Source organism: Camelus dromedarius, chromosome 3, assembly GCF_036321535.1.
Source record: "Camelus dromedarius isolate mCamDro1 chromosome 3, mCamDro1.pat, whole genome shotgun sequence".
In the NCBI taxonomy this organism is placed as follows: domain Eukaryota; kingdom Metazoa; phylum Chordata; class Mammalia; order Artiodactyla; family Camelidae; genus Camelus; species Camelus dromedarius.
This window is the reverse complement of record NC_087438.1, coordinates 106,828,919-106,842,873: the sequence shown is the minus strand read 5'-3', so window position 1 is coordinate 106,842,873 and position 13,955 is coordinate 106,828,919. Positions and strand designations below refer to the sequence as shown.

Genomic DNA, 13,955 nt, shown 5'->3' with positions numbered 1-13,955 from the left:
TGACAGGATTATCTCTGGATCTCCCCATCACCAACTGCCCCACTGCTCCTACACACACACATTTCACACACACCCCCACTCCCCCCCACACACGAGTAAGGCTGCCTGAACCATTATTCGGAGCTGATGCCCCCACACTACTACTCTGAGATACAGAATTACTGATTACAGACAGCTGGAGCTGGAATAAAGGATGAGCATTGTAGAGAGTTTTCTAGACAACTAACTCATACCACGTATAAGGAAACAAGTTCTTCAGTCCAGGTGCCAGTGCAATTTATATTCCTTTTCCATCCTTTGGACAGGACCTGCTGCATATTTTGGTGTATAAGAAAGTCTCCCCTCTACCCCCACACAAAAGGAACCGAAAATTATACTGTAGTCTGCACACCTGTGCTTCCGGACCTAAAATTAGGGAAGGTGCTCCTCCTGGTGGTCAGAGCCCAAAGCACAAGTCCTGCAAAGACATCAGCTTATATATTTTATCAGTAATTTCTATAACAGCAACATTTTATTAGTAATTTCTATTATCATCAACCCTGGCCACAGGGCTGCTCAGAGGTGGAGTCTTTCCTGCGCATGGAAGAGGATACTTGAGTGTGGCTGGCTGGACTCGAAGTCCCCTAAGGTCTTTTTAGTGGTTGACATTGTTATAATTCAGTAGTTTGTTGTACCTAGTGGCACCACATATTGCAGTTTGCTTTTTCTTTTCCTCTGTCAAACTTTTTCATGACTGAAATTGATGAATTTAGAATGATAACATAAATGGAGATCACTGTGTAATTATGGCCGCTCCATTCACAGGTTTTGCTTCTTGAAAACAAGATGTGGGACTGTGCCCAGTTTCTGCTCATCCTATATGGGGGGATATTGGTGATCACCACCCAAGACCTCCGAGGCCTTGGACTACCTCAAGTTTGGGGCCACCACCCAGGTGAGCATCACCCTCAACCTCCCCAGCTGCTGGTGAGTGAAGTCCTGGCCTCAGAGCTGGAAAGATGACGTGCAGAGGGTGGCTGGCATCCCCTCGTTAGAGGGGAGTAGCAAAGACATGAGTGAGAATTGTCTTAGCATAGAGAAGAATGCCAGGAAACTGTCATGGAAAACCATGGAAATAAGTGGACTGGGTTAATCAAGAGACCTGGATTCTAGTTTAACATGGCCATTAATTCTCCTATCTTCTAAGTAAGATACTTCTCTTCTCCTCTCAGTTTCTCCATCTACCAAACAAAGGGATTAGACTAAATGATATCTAAAAGCCCTCCCAGCAATGACTGATGTTTAGTCAGATTTCTTTCTTTCCTTTGCAAGTGACTAAAATCCAACCCAAACTGGCCTAAGTTTTAAAACAAAAAGAAAAGTCCATGCGTATATGTAACTTCAGGCATGGCTGGATCCAGCTACTCAAGTATCCCCAGGACTCAGTCTCTCTCCATCTCTCAGGTTTGTTTTTCTCTGCGTGGGCTCTATTCATGTACACTCTTCGCACACAGCACACAGTGGTACATGACTGCTAGCGCCCCTCATTATAGGCCGTTCTCTCAACAGCCTCAGTGTAAACAGCCTCTCTATTTCAAAAGGTCCATTAAGTCCTTGGGATTAATTTTGCACACCTGAAACTAATATAACATAAATCAACTTTATTTCAATTAGGAAAATAATAATAACAGTACTTGCTTCATGGGGTTGTAATTAGAAATAATCTATGTAAGCTCAGTGCTGAGAAGTGACTTAGAAGTGATTCAATAAATTTTGGTTATTATTAATAATATCTCTCCCTGAAAATGCAATCATGTCATTTTTCTTTCTTAAAAAAAAATCTAAACCAAGATACCTTTTTTCTTGTGTATATGACCTAATTGATTTTTGGCTACTATAAATTAATAGCCCTAAAGAATAGAAATTCTCATTCATAATCTAATGTGTGAATAAAAATGTTTGGAAAAATATAGTGTGACCACTTTGATTTAGTTTTCTGAGTAATTCATACTCATCATTAAAAAGGAGAATGAATAGCACATATTTATTGAATGTTTCCCATGTGCTAAGTAGTTTACAGGCATGATCTCATTTGTCCTTATCATAGCTGCATCTACTACATGGAAGATACAGAACCTCCTGACATGACTTGGAGACACACACACACACACACACACACCCCAGGAAGACCATGTGAGGACATAGGGAAAAGGCAGCCGTCTACAAGAGAGCTCTCACCAGGAGCTGACCCTGCCAGACCCTGACCTGGGACTTCCAGCCCCCGGAATTGTGAGAAAATAAATGTTTGTGTTAAAGCCACGCGGCCTGCTGTACTCTGTTGTGCAGCTCTAGCTAAGGCACAGGCACTTGTTCTGCTTGTTCTCCTTCTTCCTGGTCCTACGGCAGCATTCAGAATATGGTAGTGACTTGGCAAATATTTGTTGAATGAATGAAATAAACTTCCTGTTTTTACTACATTTCAGGGTGCTTGGGAAATGGTGAAAACAACAGGGCTGGGAAGTCAGGAGACCTGGGCTGGGTTACAGTCTCAGTCCTGCCATGGCACCACTGTGTCCCTTCCCCTCTTGGGCCTCAGTTCCCTGATTGGTGAGATAGTACTGCTCAACAACATGACCTTTCAAGTTCCCTCTAGTAATGAAGTGATATAATAAAAATAGCCCCCCTCTCTGGGGCACTAACTGTGATTCAGGTCCTGTACTTGTCCCTTTTCTCATTGAATTCTCCCTTTTGCCTGGAAAACAATAAATGTGCTCATCATTTCACAATGAGGAACCAAAGGAACAGAGCTTTGACTTACGAGAAAGGGGAGGAGTACTCTTAGCATTAAAACAGTGTCCTTTATCCCGAGATGCGTCCTTCAGCATTGAGGGGTTGAAATGTTCTTTCTTTTAAGAAATAACAGGGATATTTTTAAGATCCTTACAGAGAAAAATGAGAATTTGGCAATGTGTCAGCTGTAAGAAAAAACATAAAGTAAAAAGTGCAAGTTAAGCTTTATCCGGGAACCTTACTGACAACTATAGTCCGCGAGACAGCCTCTCAGATGCCTCTGAGGAAGTGCTCCAAAGAAATAAGGGAGGAATTAGGATATACAGAAGGTTTTTTAACTGAGAAGAAAGGTAGTCAAACATGAAAAGACTACTGCTAATCACGAAGAACATACATCTCAAGTTAAGGATTTTGTGCCTTTTTTGAATGGGAAGATGCAAGAATCTCAGTTCATTGAAATCATTCCTTAGATATACATCTTAACTATCTTGGGCCCGTATCCAAAGCATAAAATGCTTCCTGAATGCTCCAGGGTGCACTGTCAGTGGGAGACTGCAGTGGCTAATGGCTTTATCCTTGTAGAACTGGAATGGCAGGCACCATTCTTTGTTTATAGTGTTCCCTGTGGGTCATAAAATTGACCACGTTTTGGGACCAGTTTCATGACCAGTTTGTCCCAGGGTGCTAGGAAGTCTCATTACTAAATCAGACAAGGATTTTGTTGGTAAGCCACTGAATGGTCTATTTTTTGGGTTAGGCCCTGTTGATAACCCAAAATTCTCTGTATCAACTGTTTTACTAGTTTATTATGATCCAGGAACTGTTTTCCCTTGTTGTTTCTTCCTGTATCTAGAGTTGCACTATTACAATTATTTTATATAGAGTTATATATCTGATCAATTGCCTCAAGACATTTAGCCATCATTAATTTTGTTGGAGGCCTGATTACACATTGGGTAAAGCCAGAGATAGCAATCTTAAGAGATAGACAGGATACAAGTAATATAGCTAGTAACATTAATAAGATCATAGTACACCAGAGAGAGACACAAAGCATAAACCTTTTGAATACAATGAAGAGAGAACAATTTAAAACAATGATTAGTATAAGTAGTTGTAATTTGAATCACAATAAACTATCAAGTTCAGAGGGGAACCAGCTGGAGAAGCCAAATTCTGGACAGATCAGGCAGAGAAAAAGATAAATATTTCATCTTCATTTATAAAGGTATACTTTATCAACTTGATGTAGGTCATAGTTAGCATAAAAGGAAAAATTTTCTAGAAAACAAAGATTAAAAGCCTGTAATAGTTCAGACAAAAAGTCATAAAATTATAAATCATATTTATCTGTTCATTCAGTCCTATGCAGTTAATTCCTGTTGATCTGGATGAAGGCATCAGGTTTTCCATTAGAGTTTTGTAATTTCTTACCCTGTTTGGTAATATGATCTAAAAGTCATTAGAAACCTTATTTGTCAAAAAGTCCCTTTTATGAATCTTCTTGAAAAATCTTCAAGCATCAGAGTGAAGCAATGACAGATGACTTTAAATGGCATGGTTAAAGATCTGATTACATGCAGCTGACAAAGAAACTTGGTTATTTCTGTGACATACAACATTCTAAAATAACTAGAATTATGACTGATAATGATTATACCGGACTTACCAGATTTTTAGGAATTCCATATAATTTTTGTAATATCTATGTTAATGATACATACCCATACAACATAACCCAAGAAGGTTTACTGCCACTTATTTGACAATGTTTCCCATGTAATTAAACATAGAAAATAAACCTAACTAGTTTAATCTCTCTTTTGGTGGTGTTTCAGGGGTCCTTTGAGGCATCCCAAAGTTAGCTAGAGGTCAAAAGAACTTCATTTAGAATTGAGTCTGTCAAAGATATCAAAAGGTTTTAAAACACTTGGTCAATTAGGATCATAGATCACTGCAAAACAATACTTACTCATTCAACCAGAGTGGCAATAAACAATTTTAAAGACAAATACAGAAAGTTACAGCAGATAACTTAAATGGTAAAGAAAATTTACAACCCATTATCAAAAGCAGATCAATATTCCAAGAAAACTTTGTTCTCTTAACATAGAAAACCAAATTCTAGTTTTGTCACCTTTTTCTTTTTTTACTTGTTTTTTCAATTATAGTGAATATACAATGTTGTGTCAATTTCTGGTGTGTAGCATAATAGTTTGTACCAGCTTTTGATATTAAAATCTATTTTTTTATTTTAATCTTAGCCAGTCTTAACCATGAGCAAAACTTTTCTCAGAGTTCCTTTCCCACAAACGTTTTACAACTTTCTTTTTTACTTTCAGATTTTGTCCTATGTTTTTCCCTTTCTTTCTCTTTCTCCAGGAAAAAATTATTTTCTTTTCCCTTAACAAAATACATTTCCATTCCTTATACCTTTTCCTTTCATATAAAGTTGTTCTCTTTATTAATTTTAGTAGTTTTACCTACATATATTAATTAGAATTCTGAACTTTTAAAAACTTTAATTTCTAGTGAAAACTAAGAAGTAAGCAATTATGAACTCCCTTTTATATTAGTATTCTGTAGGTTGGCAAACTTATAAACATTGTGATTTTTAAAAATATGTGCTTTTTTATAGAAAAATTTTCAGTGTAGCACCAAACATTTTTATTAGTAGTCCTAAATACCTTTAGTTTCTCTGCAAAAGGAAGCCTGTATTCAATAATGAATGTCTCAGTATCTTATTTTATTTGGGAATGATATAGATACTTAATGAGCTTTCATTATTTAGCTTAACTTGGCAAAACTCTAAAGCTTCAAGTTACCAAAAATCTGGAGAAATTAATTTTAAGTAGACATACCATGAAACATATTTATTCTTAAAAGAGATCACTTAAAAGCTCTTATTCCATCTATATCTATTTAATTCACTTTTCCCAACAATTGTGTTTAAATTACACATGAAACATTTATGAGACGTTAAACCAAGTCAGCCATTTTTCTTACCAATGAATTTTATAACGTAGATAATATGACCTTATTTAACTATTAGTAAACCTAGGTGCAATAAAAGTAACAGATGTCTATATTAGCTAAACCAACAAACTTAAGTTTTAGTAACTAATATTAATTTAATATTGAATATTTCCTAGATCTTGTGAACTTGAAATTCATTTGGGCTAGTTTCTGTTACATTTAGAAATATTTAACTTGTAAGCATTTCCTTTTAAGTCAGTTAAATAAAGCTCTTCTACAAATTTAATTTTGGTAATACTATCTGAAGGTAGAGACATACATGTGTAATGCACACAAAGACATTTAAACAGACATAACCAGAGATCTTATAGTTTGATTTTTAAAACTTAGTCATGAATCCGGTGTTACAATATAAACTTACTAGTTTGTAAATCACAGTTGAAATGACTTAAATTTATTTGCTCAGATGACTAAGGCTTTTTACTATTTGTGGAGAAGACTTTTAAGATTTATATTTGTCCTGGATAAATCCTTCTGGAGACTATGAATTAGATTTTGGGTGAAGGAGCCTTTTTAGCAGTTTGAGTTTAAAAAGCTCTTTTTCCCTTTGGTTTCAGTTTCTACTTGATTGAGCTAATTAGGCTCAGTCTCAGGTCAATGTGGGTGTTTACATTTCTGTTATGTAGAGAGCTGCAAGACAAAGATAGTTGCTTTTCGGGGGAGAGGGTATAGCTCAGTCGTAGAGTGGATCCTAGCGTGCATGAGATCCTGGGTTCAATCTCCAGTACCTCTATCAAAAATAAATAAGGAAACCTAATGACCTCCATCTGGAAAATAAAACAAACAAACAAACAAAAAAGACAGTTGCTTTTAATCCCCCAAAGAACTGGCATGCCACCTAAATAATATCAAAAGATTGATTTGCCCAACTACATTTTCCTTAATTTGCTTTTTAATTAGTGACAAGATTTCCAACTAACCCGGAAACCAAGAGTTCTATGTTCTAGAACTTAAGGATTCAGTTTATCATGCCTTTTCAGAAGTTTTCACAAAGCATTCAACAAAAGGCACTTTTTCTGAATACACAAGTTAAATCCAGAGCAATTTATCCTAGGGGCAAAAAAAATCTCCATTATTACTTTTCCTAGCTCCTGAATATTAACCCCCAGTTTTTACTTCATGTTGTGTGGGCTCAGGTAACTGTAGTGGTTTCTTTTGGTATTTTAGTATTTTAATTAATATTGCTTTGGAGGCGGATTTATAAGCCTTGTCTTATAATACCAGGCAGGGAAAGCATTCCCCAGTGAGACATAATGTCTATTCTGTAAAATAATTAAGCAAAGAGATGTAACCATCTTATATAAGCCCATTCAAATACACCAATTTTTATAGACTTTTATCTCAGTTGTATCAACTCATACCTTTAACTTTAGCTTCCCTTAGAACCCAATCAACAAGTCTTAGCTTGGAGTCCCAGAAACTTTCCCTTTTATCCCCCAGCCATTTTATCCATTTTTGTATAAAAGGCTTTGGGGTTCCTGGGGAAGGATTGAGCCAAGGGGCTCAGGCCCTTTTGTCAGTCTTTAACCTGATTAATTGGTCTAACTGTTGCCCCCAAGCAATTGCTTATCAAGTATCTCTGTGTAATTTTCTTCCAGCCTTATAAATTTTTTTTTTTTTAATTAGAGGTAAATAGAGTAGACTTCTTTGGTCCTTTTAATGTTGGCGTGACCAATAGGGAGTCCCTTTGGCCCATCCAGCTTTGGGTGGTGTTGTATCAAAACCTTTGTTTTAACGCCATCAATATCCACTTTATTTATTCTATTTCTTAATAACCATCTAAAGCCTTCCATACTGTTGGGAAGAGTACTCTTAAAAGTTTCACCTTTTTGGGAAGAAGTCTCTTGACCTTCCCCTCAGCTGCTTCTTAGTCCCCTGTTAATCAACCTAATTAACATTAATTAATCTAATGTTTTTATTAGCATCTGTAAGACCCTTTGAGGGGAAACCAAGACCACAAATAAGACTTCCCAAATCAGATTTGTTTGTTTGTTTGTTTTAAATTAAAAGAGTTCTTAATTTAAGGGAAAAAAGCAGTCTTAAGAGGGAAGTTCATAGTGATACAGGCCTTCCTCAGAAAACAAGAGATATCTCAAATAAACAATCTAACCTACCACCTAAAAGAATTAGAAAAAGAAGAACAAACAAAACCTAAAGTCAGTAGAAGGAAAGAATAAAGATCAGGAAGGAAATAAATAAAACAGAAATGAAAGAATCAATAAAACCAACAGCTGGTTTTCTGAAAGAGTAAACAAAATTGTCAAACCTCTGGGCAGGCTCACCAGGAAGAAAAGAGAGGACACAAATAAACAAAGTAAGAAATGAAAGAAGAGAAAGTACAACTGATTCCAAGAAATACAAAAAAAAAAAAAAAAAGAATACTATGAACAATTATATGTCAACAAATTGGACAACTTAGAAGAAATAGACAAGTTTCTAGAAACATACAGTCTACCAAAATTGAATCAAAAAGAAATAGATAATTTGAACAGACCAATCACTAGAAGTGAAAGAGAATCTGGAATGGAAAAGAAAAAAAAAAAAAAATCCTTGCAAACAAAAGTCCAGGACAGAATAGCTTCACTGGGGATTCTGCCAAACATACAAAGAAGGACTTATACTTATCCTCCTCAAACTCTTCCAGAATATTGAATAGAGAGGAACATTTCTAAACCCATTCTATGAAGCCTGATACCAAAACCTGATACCAAAACCAGACAAAGACACTACCCAAAAAGAAAATTACAAGCCAAAATCTCAGATTAATATAGAAGCAAAAACTCACAACAAAATATTAGCAAACCAAATCCAACAACACATAAAAAAGATCATACACTATGATCAATTCAGATTAATCCCAGAATCAGAAGAATGGTTCAACGTACACAGATCAATCAATGTGATACACCACATCAACAACAAAGAAAAGGGCAAAAACCACATGATCATTTCAATAGATGCAGAAAAAGCATTTGATAAAATTCAACATTCATTCATGATAAAAACTCTCACCAAAGTGGGTATAGAGGAAACATATCTCAGCATAATAAAAGCTATTTATGACAAACCTACAGCCAGCACAATACTCAACGCTGAAAAATTGAAAGCCTTCCCACTAAGATTTAGTACAAGACAAAGATGCCCACTCTCACAGTTTCTATTCAACATAGTTTTGAAAGTCCTAGCGTAGCAATCAGACAAGAAAAAGAAATAAAAGGCATCTACATTGGAAGGGAAGAGGTAAAATTGTCACTATATGCAGATGACATGATACTGTATATAGAAAACCCTAAAGACTCCACACAGAAACTACTACAGCTGATAAATGAATTCAGGAAGGTAGCAGGATACAAGACTAACATAGAGAAATCTGTTGCATTTCTTTACACTAACAATGAAATATCAGAAAAGGAAAGTTAAAAAAAAAATCCCTTTTAAAATCACATCAAAAAGAGAAAATACTTAGGACTAAACCTTGACTAAGGGGGTAAAAGATGTATATGCTGAGAACTATAAAACATTGATAAAGGAAATTAAAGGTGATTTAAAGAAATGGAAACATATCCCACGCTCTTGGATTGGAAGAATTAATATTGTTAAAATGGTCATACTACCCAAAGCAATCTACAGATTTAATGTGATTCCTATCAAATTAACCAGGACATTTTTCACAGAACTAGAACAAATAATTCTAAAATTTATATAGAATCACAAAAGACCCCAAATTGCCAAAGAAATACTGAAGAAAAAGAGTGAAGCTGGAGGCATAACCTTCCCAAACTTCAGACTATACTACAAAGCTACAGTAATCAAAACAGCATGGTACTGGCACAAAAACAGACATATAGATCAATGGAAGAGAACAGAGAATCCAGAAATAAACCCAGACACCTATGGTCAATTAATCTTTGAGAAGGAAGCAAGAATATACAATGGAGAAAATGTACAGTTTCTTTGACAAGTGGTGTTCGGAAAGCTGGACAGCCGTGTATGAATTCGTGAAGTTAGAACACTCCCTCATACCATACACAAATATAAACTCAAAATGGCTTATAGACTTAAACATAAGAAAGGACACCATAAATCTCCTAGAAGAGAATATAGAACATTCTCTGACAAAAATTTTAAGAATGTTTTCCTAGGTCAGTCTCCCAAGGCAACAGAAATAAAAGAAAATAAGCAAATGGGACCTAATTAAACTTATATATTTTTGCACAGCAAAGGAAACCATAAACAAAATGAAAAAACAATGTGCACACCAGGAGAAAATATTTGCAAATGATAAGTGATGTGACTGATAAGGGCTTAAGTTCCAAAATGTACAAACAGCTCATACAACTCAATAAGAAAAAGCCAGACAGCCCTATTGAAAAATGGGCAGATGACCTAAGCAGATATCTCTCCAATGAAAACATATAGATGGCCAATAGGCACATGAAAAGATGCTCGATATCACTAATTATCAGAGAAATACAAATCAAAACTACAATGAGGTATCACCTCACACCAGTCAGAATGGCCATCGTTAAAAAGTCCACAAAAGATAAATGCTGGAGAGGGTGTGGAGAAAAGGGTTCCCTCCTACACTGTTGGTGGGAATGTAGTTTGGTGCAGCCATTGTGGAAAACAGTATGGGGAGTCCTTAAAAAACTCAAAACAGACTTACCATATGATCCAGCAATTCTACTTCTTGGCATATATCTGGAGAAAACTAATTTGAAAAGATACATTCACCCCCGTGTTCATAGCAGCACAATTTACAATAGCCAAGACATGGAATCAACCTAATGTCCATCAACAGATGATTGGATAAAGAAGTTGTGGTATATATACTACTCAGCCATAAAAGAGAATGGAATAATGCCATTTTCCACAATATGGATGGACCTAGAGATTATCTAAGTAAAGTAAATCAGAAAGAGAAAAACAAATATCATATGATATCACTTATGTGTGGAATTTTTAAAATGACACAAATGAACTTATTTATAAAACAGAAACAGACTCACATACATAGAAAGCAAACTTACGGTTACCAAAGTATAACGGTTAACTGTTATATTTTTTGTATACACGTTCTAATTTGGTCTTTTAATAGGTACCAATAAAAAACAGCTATTTGTAAGAGAGTTCTCTTAAAAAATCACCAATTTAGAAGTTTCTCCAACTTAAAGGATCCATTTGTCTAGCTGTTGGCGAATAGTATTTTAATAGCAACTCAAACCATTCAAGATACAAGATGCATTCACAAAAGAGAGTACAAAAGATGCAGTCTTTACAAGATCTAGAAAGTTTACTCCCAAAAAAGTCTAAGAAAGTAAAGGCCTTCAGTGTACAGGTGATGCAACAAAGGTTGAGATGACAAAGACCTCTTATCCACTGGGACCCCTTATGATAAAATTCCTTGAGAGTTGGCACAGCCAGATAAAAAGACTGTTTGGAATCCTAGTCTTTTTGAATGTACCTTCTGGATGGCAGAGGACAAACTCTCAAAACACAGAACAAAATGCCTAAGAAGATCAGTTAGAACATTTACATCTTAGAGGCACAAGGAGAGAAATGCAGGGGCTTTACTGGCAGGGGCTGGGGGGAACAGCAGAAGGTGAAGGTGACAGAAGAAAGAGAGAGCATCTGGGTCAGGCAGTTATGAGGGAGTAGCAGAGGGAGAGGCAAGGTTAACACTAGCAGCTTTTGTTTAAACTCTAATATTGTTTCAAGCAATTTTTGGGTTGATTTCCTGCAAAGAAGTTACTTTATCATTTCCTCTTTTAGAAGTTTCTAAATACCAATCAAAATAAGCATTCTATTCAGTCTGTTTGATCTTATGGCCAGCTTTCTCTAGCTGTGGACACACACAAAAATTAATTTTGGAATGTCTGAAAAACCCCAAGTTGGCCATTTTAGGCTGAGATCTCCCTTAGTGTAATTTTCCAAAATAAGTAAGTATTTGCAAGTGTAAATTCTATAAGTAATGTACATGAACCTGGCTGGGGTGTTAGTTGAAGGCTGGTAACCTATTACTCCTTTTTCTTTAATTTTGAAAGCTTTGTTTCCCATTCAGGTTGGTTTGTCAAGATAAAACTGCTAGTAATGATTGTGTGATGGGTCACTGTGCTGTTTGTGAGCTTAATTCATCTACATGTCATCCAAGAGTTGTTTCAGCTGTATTATATGTCTTGATTTCTCCCTCTGGCAGTCTAAAATCGTCATAGGTGCTCACATCACTGAGTGGCCAGCTTTTATGTGTGGTCCCTGAACAAGCAAGTTTTCTTAATTAAATGAGTGGGTTTCTCTGTGGGGCTGCTACAGGGAATGAGAACTTGCCTCCACCACTCCTGCAAGTTTCTCAGTTGCCTGAGAAAGCAGTTGCTGGCCGGGAGGAGATGCCCCTTTTCCTCTTTGGAGCTGAAAACTCTCATGCTTTATTTTCACTTTAATTCTGACAAATTCTATTAAAGTAGCCAATTTAAGGGAAACAACAGGCCAGTCTCCTACCTAATCACCCAATACGAACTTACTTAGAGTTTTTTTTAACTGGGTAACCCAGGTACCACTTCTTGAAACTAATTTCAAAAAAAAACCTTGAAAGAGCTTATCTACCACCAAATAAAAACAAAGAGTTTATCCACCACCAAATAAAAGTTAGGGTCATCAGCCAATAAAGGGAAATCCAATACCAAAGAGAGGCTCACCTAAATTTCGTCTGGACTCACCAAGGAGCAGACAGGCACAAGGGGCTGCTGTTAGTATGAAGATTCTGGATCCTCACTGAGTTCAGACAAAGGAGAAAAGTCTGCTCTGGATCCCTTCATAGTCACCTGAATTGTCAACTGAAAGAAAATTGCGCAACATAAAAGTTGTCAGTTAAGTTTTATTTGGGGAACTTACTGAGGACTATAGCCCGGGAGACAGCCTCAGATACCTCTGAGGAAGTGCTCCGAAGAGATAAGGGTGGAACCAGGATATATGAGTTTTTGCTGGGAAAAAATACAAACAAACATCAAAAGACCACTACTAATCACAAGGAACACATATCTCAAGTTAAAAGTTGTAGTGCTTTTATTTGTATGGGAAGGTACAAGAATTTGGGTTCATTGAAGTTATTCCTTAGATACGCATCTTAACTACCTAGGGCCAGTATCCAAAGCACAGAATTCCCTTCAGGGCACACTGTCAGTATCAGTCGGCAACTGACTTGATCGGCTTGAGGTTGTAGAAATGGAATGACAGGCACTACTCTTTGTTTACCAGAATGACAGACAACATCTTTTGTTTTCAAATGCCAGTCTCTAAAATTCATTTGGAAATTTGATTGATGCATGAAACCCCAAAGTCTTAAACCACATAAGCTATGTACATGGGAGTGTTTTTTGTTTTTGTTTTTGTTTTTTAATTTTGGAGTTTCTACTATGCATTAGGCATAGTAGGGGAACAGGATAACTAAACTACAGCTTCAGAGGCTTGAATTCAAATCAGAGCTCTGCCTCTAATACTAACTGTGTCACCTTAGGCGAGTGAAGTAAACTCTCTGAGCCTGGGTTTCCTCATCTATAAAGTGAGGATAATTAATAGTGCCTACCTTATGTAACACACTTAGTCTAAAGCTAGGCACAAGTGAGTTAGTATTAGAATTATTATCTAGGCAATGGGAGAACCGCAGTAAACAGCCACAGGCAATGAAAAGGTGCCTGAGGGAACAAGGATAAGGTAATAAATTTCACTTATGTATTGGTTGCATTGTTGTTTCTGAAGTCCCTAACTTCCAGCCCAAAAGAGTACTTGTGTTCATTTCCATAGATTATACCACCTCAGGCAAAGCATTCCCCAGATCTCTGCCTCGGGTATCTATTAAAGAGTGGGCAAGTCCTCCTACTCCGTAGAATACTAGAACTCAAATTCTGGCCAGTATCAGAACCACCTGGGGAATGTAGTAAAAACAAAAAGGCCCAAATTCTTCCTACTTCAGTGAGTCTGGGTCTCTCTGTGCTTTATTATCTTCCCAGATGGTTCTGATAACACACCAACTTTCCAAACTGCCGTTAAAAAAAAAAAAAAGACAAGGCTCCCTAGTTATTCTAAAGGATGATAAAAGGTTATCATGATTAAAATCCCATTTGTACCACTGTCTGTGCAGATGTCAAGCAGTTTAG

At 36.5% G+C, this 13,955-nt stretch overlaps 1 protein-coding gene across 2 annotated transcripts in view; it reads left to right on the top strand.

Moving 5' to 3' along the window:
- Positions 1–13,955, top strand: part of SLC36A2 (solute carrier family 36 member 2) — a 64,578-nt gene that overhangs the window by 24,122 nt on the left and 26,501 nt on the right. For both annotated transcript variants that reach the window (XM_064484462.1, XM_031449378.2), the window contains one exon: positions 805–934. The gene's annotated coding sequence lies outside the window, so the exon portion shown is untranslated. The remainder of the gene's footprint in view (positions 1–804; positions 935–13,955) is intronic.